Below are 7,529 nucleotides of genomic sequence, written 5' to 3'. Positions count from 1 at the left end.
TCCCATGGACAGAGGAGCCTGGTGGGCTACAGTCCATGGGGTCCCAAAGAGTTGGACCCAACCAAGTGACTCAACAGCAACTATATCTTAAGGTGTAAATGTGATTTTTTTTAATGTGCTAATTAAGATACATACACATTGTGAAATGAGTATCCCAATCAAGTCAACACAGTCACCACTTTACACACTTATTTTTTTTAATCAGTTTTAATATTTTTTGTGCAATGAGAACATGAGATCTACCCTCTTACAAATCCCCAGGATACAGCACTGGCTGATGAGCTGAAGTCCCCATACTCTTAGAGCCCAGATTTACTCATCTCAGACCTAGAAGTCTGTGCCCTTTGACCAGCCTCTCCTATTCCTCCCCACCCCCTCCAGCCCCTCCCCACAGCCAACCACATTCCATTCCCAAGTTCTACGCGGAATGTTTTTGAACGCCTGTGAAGACCCATCAATCCTGCCCTTTGTCCTAATAGGCGGGCCCTGGTTCTCAGCCCTGAGAGCCCACCAGAAGATGCCTCAACTGAGGGTAAAGGAGAAAGGAATCTTCCCCGTCCCCAGTAAGTTGGCTGGGGCCTCCCATCTCCCACCTCCGCAGGGGTTCTCTAGTCCCCTCTCTTTGTCCTTTGGCCAATGAGAAACCTTCTCCCTCTTTGCACTTGGTTTAGGGTTCTGTTCAGTGATGGGCCTGCAAGTTCCCAGAAAGAACAGAATTCGAGCCAGAGTTGGTGATGGACAGGGAGGCCTGGCATGCTGCAGTCCATGGGGTCGCAAAGAGTCGGACACGACTGAGAGACTGAGCTGAGCTGACTGAAGACTCCAAGTCACCCCGTTGGGAACCCACAGTCTTCCAGCTCCCGAGTCCCCTCCTCTGTGAATACGTCCTGGATCCAGCCTTCCGAAGATCCAACCAGACAGATTCAGGTGACATAGCAGCTCTGCTCTGCAGGAGGCAGAGCCAGAGTCCAGCTGCCTCCTCGGCTCAGGTGGCTGAGGGGCCGTTGGTGGTTGCAAACCTGCTGACAGTGACTTCCCCACAGTGCTTTGCAGCTGATATTCACTTAGCCCCTGATCTCTATGAGAAACTGTGGGTGAGTTGTTACTCATACAATGTCATCAAAGAAAATCCACTGAAGTAGGCATCACCTGTCTGTCCTAAACCCCATCTCTGCCACACACACACACTCACATACTCATGCACACACACACACACACACACATACAATCACACACACACTCATGCTTCTGGGAATTGCCTCTTGGGTTCCAATGAAAGCTGTCAGGCAACACTTGACTAATACGCCCACTCTCCAGGGCAGGGAGAGAGACAGAAATGAAGCAGGTCAGCACTACAGCTGGGATGATATTTTCCAGCCAGTGTGTTTCTAGCAGGAGCCTGGTACCCAAGCCCTCATGCCCTCCAATAGCTGGAGACGCCGATGGTTCCTCGTGTGTGGTTTTAACGGGTTCTGTAACCAAGTGTTGGCCGAGGTAGAGAGAGCGGATGCGGATTGCTCTTTAGAGGAAAGTACAACTTCTCCTTCCCTGTGAGCTCCTCTCCATGGGCCTTTACTTCTGAGCATCTGTGCAACCACAGAGGAAGTTCACCCAGAGCAGAGAGAAGCGAGTCAGGGGCGGGAGAAGCAACAGGAGCCCAAGCCAGGACTCGGGGAGCTTTCTTCTTGATGACGGATGCGTCCTGAATGATGTTTTCCTAATGAGTTCGTGCTAAGTCGCTTCAGTTGTGTCCGACTCTGCGACCCTATGGACTGTAGCCCACCAGGCTCCTCTGTCCATGGGATTCTCTAGGCAAGAATACTGGAGTGGGTAGCTATGCCCGTCTCCAGGGGATCTTCCTGATCCAGGGATGGAACTCGGGTATCCTGCATTGCAGGCAGATTCTTTACCATCTGAGCCACTAGGGAAGCCCTGTTTTCTTAATAAATGAGGTGAAAGGAATAAGTTTTCAGCACTTCGCTCACCTATTCTCTGAAATTCCGTTCCCCACAACTGGCTTGTCTGCCTGGCTTTGTTCCACCTGCCTACAACCTCCCAGATCCTCATGGCTGGCTTTGTTTCCGTCCTTATCTGGGGACCCTGCCTCCTGTGAAGCTGGGAGTCAAGGTTCCTCCCAGAAGGGGAGTCCAGATGCACCTCTGGGGGCTTTCCTGAGTTCCCCCTAACACTCAACTGGGAGAGTTAGCAGGGAGGGGACCTGGAACCTGGGTCCCTCTCGGCAGCCCTCTCCCACCCCCTTGCTGCTGCGCGCTACCCTTCCCCCCACTCTTCCTCTGCCAGTCATCTCTGTTGCTCCACAACATGTGGGCTCTTAGTTCCCAGACCAGAGATCGAACCTGCATACCCTTGCAATACAAGGCCATTCTTAACCACTGGACCACCAGGGAGGTTCCAAACTAATCTCAATAAAGCAAATGTGGGAAGGAAAAAAAATCCAACGCTAATCATACCCTAGTCATCAAACCAGAAAGATGGGTAGACTCTTCACTTTGAAGACTTTTATTTAGGGCATTACCCTGACTACGAAGAGAAAAAGTGGGAACCTTGGAGGGGAAGGGCAGCTGGCCAGAGGCAGGACGGGGCTGTGATGGGGCGTCGGGAGGACAGACACTTTCTGTAGTTTAAACACAACTTTGCATGCATTCTGCTTATTCCATTACCAAGACAAAAGCTCATAGTCTGGTTTGCATCAGGCTCTTAACCCTGTACGAGGAGTTTTCTGTCACTGCTGCATCAGTGAAATTAAGACACAGCTGGAAGAGGTGGGAGAAGAAACTAGAGGAAAGAGAAACACCAAGGAGATCTGGGCTGGAGGTTTGGGAGCCAGGTAACCAGCATCCAGACCAATGTGGTGGCCACAGGATGCCTGTGGCTACGGAGCACGTGACGTCGTGGCTGGCCAGCCCTGAGGTGTGCTGCAAGTGCCAAGTGCACACTAGGTGTTGAAGACTTGCTATGGAAAAAAGAATTTAAAATATCTCCAGTATCACTGAAATGATAGTATTTTGAGTGTATCGAGTCAGTTCAGTTCAGTTCAGTCGCTCAGTCGTGTCTGACTCTGCAACCCCACGGACTGCAGCACGCCAGGCCTCCCCGTCCATCACCAACTCCTGGAGTTTACCCAAACCCATGTCCATTGAGTCGGTGATGCCATCCAACCATCTCATCCTCTGTCGTCCCCTTCTCCTCCTGCCCTCAATCTTTCCCAGCATCAGGGTCTTTTCAAATGAGTCAGCTCTTTGTATCAGGTGGCCAAAGTATTGGAGTTTCAGCTTCAATGAACACCCAGGACTGATCTCTTTTAGGATGGACTAGTTGGCTCTCCTTGCAGTCCAAGGGACTCTCAAGAGTCTTCTCCAGTGTATCGAGTAATACTACTAAAATTAATTTCAACTTTTTAAAAGTGTTTTTAAGGTGGCCAATAGAAAAATTTTAATGGCACCGGGGTAAAATCCACATAAGATTGAGATTTGCTGCTGTTTTTATATCAAGACACGCAAGAGCTGGAAAGGGAGTATTCTGAGGCTGCCCCTAGCCCTGCTTGGGGAAATGGAGAAGGGTGGGCTTTTCAGGATGGTGGGAAGAGGGGACATGAGACTAGGGACAGGGTTGGGTCAGAGAGTTAAGATGATCAAACATCATACTGAGAAGCCAAGAATTTCTGAGGATAAATCAGGATGGATCCTGTAAGGATTTTCTAGTCTCTCCTCTCCTGGGTAACTCTTTTTGGCCCTTTCAGATTAAAAAATAAAGATTTTAGACTTAAAAAAAAAACAAACACCTTGGATTAGCACATCGTTGGCTAAGCCTGGGTTCCTAAGGTGCCCTGAGAAAGCCTGGGGGTTGATCTTATTGGGACAAACACATCCAATCCTGAATAATGAGTGCCAAAAACATGGCAGCGATTTCCCTGGCGGTCCAGTGGTTAAGAATCTGCCTGCCAACGCAGGGGAGACGTGTTTGATCCCTGGTCAGGAAGCTAAGATCCCACACGCCTCGGGGCAACTAAGTCCGCTCGCCACAGCTGCTGAGTCCACGAGTCACAACTAGAGAGAAGCCCGAGCGCTGAAACAGAGATCCTGCGTGTGGCAAGCAAGGCTTGACACAGTCAAAAACGAATAAATATTTTTAAAAATAGAGAGCGTTGCAGCGGGATCAGGATGTGTGGACTGTGGTCCTTGCGCTGCGTGACCTTCTGTCTCTGGTTCCCCTGCCCCCCTCCTCCTAATGTCCTGTGTGCGGTGAAGATATAGACACAGTGTCTCCTGATGGCTTTTTCATCTTAAACTTCGAGAAAGCTTGAGCCCTCTCTCTGCACGGCAGGCACCCGCATATGCTCGTTCTCCGTGCTGATGAGCAGAATGAGGAAGAGGAAAGCCAGGAAGCAGGAACCGTGCTTATCTCGTCTATTTCTCCATCCCCGGTGTGGACACCACCTGGTATCTAGTAAATAGTTAATAAATACAGGAATGAGGAAATGAGAGACAATGTGGGGGTGTCAGTACGTGAGTGGGTGCCTGCCCTGTGAGGAGGAGTTCATTTAAAATAAAACTCAGTGTTGGGCAGTAGGGAGGGGGAGTTTAGAAAGACACACGGAATATTTGCCAGGCTCAAAGGACTAATGTCATGATCTGACTTCACTTTTATTTTTTTCTGAACAAGCCTCACGGCTTGTGGGGCTCTTAGTTCCCTGACCAGGGATTGAACCCAGGCCCCCTGCAGTGGAAGCATGCTGCCAGGGAAGTCTCAACTTCAAACTTTAATAAGTCAAGCAAACCCTTTAAACCAGAAGTTTTCAACCGGAGACAATGAGGTGACATCTGTCAATGTCCAAGATGCTTTTGGTTGTCACGACAGGTCCAGTGGTTAAGAATCCACACCTCCCATGAAAGGAGCGAGGGTTCAATCCCTGGTCAGGGAACTAAGATCCCGCATGTTGCATGGTGTGGCCAAAAAAAAAGGAAGAAAAGAAAGGGTGGGGGGAAGAGATGGGAAAATATGAAGAAGAAGGTGAAGAAGAAGAAAGAACTCATGATAATAAAAGTAGGAAAAAACAAAAGAAAAATAATAAAAGTCTAGCTAAGAAAGGCTAACCCTGGGAGACAGATAAAAAATGAATCACTCCGAGGAGATAAACAGAGCCAAGGTTGAGAAACTCTATTTGAACAAAGAACATGATGCCAACTGCAGAATATTTGGAACACAAAGACAGATAGAGACGATGAGGGCCACTTGAGGCCAGCCTGGCTGCAGAAGGAGATGCCCCAGCGGAGTGACGCCAGTTCTAACCCAGGCTTATGAACTACCTTCTGCCTATTTCATGATTTAGGCAACTCCTCATATAACTGAGACCAGAAAACTGGAGAGGGGCCCTGAAGCCTGCCTGGAGGCATGAGGTCAAGACATTCAGGTTCCGGAAGGGACTGTCCCCCAAATCCTTTGAGCTGAGCCATGGTAGAGTCTGAGCATCTCTGCCTGTTTGGCTGGAGTCTGGGTTCTAGATTTGCAAGGATGAGGACCAGGCCCGGGTAAATTCACACAAGGGATGTAACACCAGGAGGCCTCTGCACCGTCTTCTACATCCATTCTCTTCAGATGCACGTGGGGAGATTGGTCCAGCCAGACGAAACCCCAGGGTCTCCGTGGCCCACTTCATGAGGCAAAGCGATCCCAAGGGGACTGGTGCATCCTTCTGTATGCTGGGTCTGGCCCTCAAGCTGCTCACATGCATTCTCCTTGATCTCATCTCAGCATCACTCCCACTCTCCCCACTTAAATTGCTGTCAGTTCAGTTCAGTCGCTCACTCATGTCCGACTCTTTGCAACCCCATGGACTGCAGCACACCAGGCTTCCCTGTCCATTACCAACTCCCGGAGCTTACTCAAACTCATGTCCATCACGTCGGTGATGCCATCCAACCATCTCATCCTCTTGACAGAGGATGAGACATGACATGAGACATGACAACCATATTCTCCTCCTGCCTTCAGTTTTTCCCAGAATCAGGGTCTTTTCCAGTGAGTTCTTTGCATCAGGTGGCCAAAGTATTGGAGTTTCAGCTTCAGCATCAGTCCTTCCAATGAATATTCAGGAGTGATCTCCTTTAGGATGGACTGGTTGGATCTCCTTGCAGTCCAAAGGACTCTCAAGGGTCTTCAACACCACAGTTCAAAAGCATCAATTCTTTGGTGCTCAAATTTCTTTATAGGCCCAACTCCCACATCCATACATGACCACTGGAAAAACCATAGCTTTGACCAGACAGACCTTTGACCAAATGGACCTAAATTGCTGTGCTGAGCCTAAAATTCAGCAACAAGGAGAAAAGTTCATGGAGGGAGGTCAGAGAGCATCCACCCCACTGATTAGGGGTGGGAAGGGAACTTGCATCACAGGTCAGTGATAGCGTATTGTCACACACCCACACGCACACACACGCACTGCGTGTGCAAACAGAGCAAACCCCACTTCACAACATCCACCGCCCCGTTTTTTTCAATAACTCTGGCTGCTGGGCAAGGCCAGTCTCCACCCCACTTCATATGTGAAGGAATTCAGTTTACTGTCCACCCGAAATGAACACAACATTGTAAATCAACCGTATTTCAATTAAAGGAAAAAAAAAAGAATAGACTCAGGTCTCTTTAGAGCCAGAATCCAGGCTCCGTGCAAATAGTGCAGGCTTGGGTGCATCCCTTCACCTCCTTGGGCCTCAGTTTTAACATCCGTGAAATGGATGACGCGTGCTCTATCCCACCCCGGCCAGCCCCGACTTCTCACATGACGCCAAGCCAGGAGAGGAGGCCCGTTTCCTGACACCTGGTCTGGGCCTCTCTAATCACTGACCAGGCTGTGTTGCCTCTGCCAGGTGAGAATTTGGAGTTGGAGGACTTAGTACCTCAAACATCTATGGGTAGAGAGTGGTTCCTTCTGAGCTTGACCCCCTGGAGCTGTGTACCCAGGAAGAAAGATGCTTCAGTGAAAAGGGTTGGGGTGGATGTAGCTCTCTAAGCCGGAGCCCCAGGAAGGCAGGAAGTCCTGTGATCGGCACTTTCCTGGCCAGGCTCCATCCGGAGCTCCCGATGGAGACTGTGGACTGCTTCCTCGGGCACGTGAACTTGGGCTGTGCTCCCTGCATGCATGGGTCTGCCACCCTGGAGCAGAGTGCGAAGGCCACAGGAAAAGAAATTAAAACGGTCACCACACGGGAAAATGGGTTTGACGTCACTCCTAAGTAAGGGAATGCAGATTGATAGTATTGTCTCCAATCACACGAAAATTAAAATAGAGGTTTGAAAATATCCAAGATGGGCAAGAGTGAAGGGAAATGGGCTCTGCTGGGTATTCTTAATGGGAAAGTCAGAGGGCAAGGCCTTTTGAAGGGCAACCTGTCAGTATCTATCGAAATAAACGGTTCCCAGGGACTTCTGTGCTGGTCCAATAATTAAGGCTTGGCCTTCCGATGCAGGGCGTGCAGGTTGGATCCCTGGTCGGGGAGCTAAGACCC

This window comes from Bos grunniens, chromosome 19 (assembly GCF_055505025.1).
Source record: "Bos grunniens cultivar Pamir isolate PY7600 chromosome 19, Bosgru_T2T1.0, whole genome shotgun sequence".
NCBI classification, from domain to species: Eukaryota; Metazoa; Chordata; class Mammalia; order Artiodactyla; family Bovidae; genus Bos; species Bos grunniens.
The sequence above is the reverse complement of the archived record's forward strand: the minus strand, read 5'-3'. Positions refer to the sequence as shown.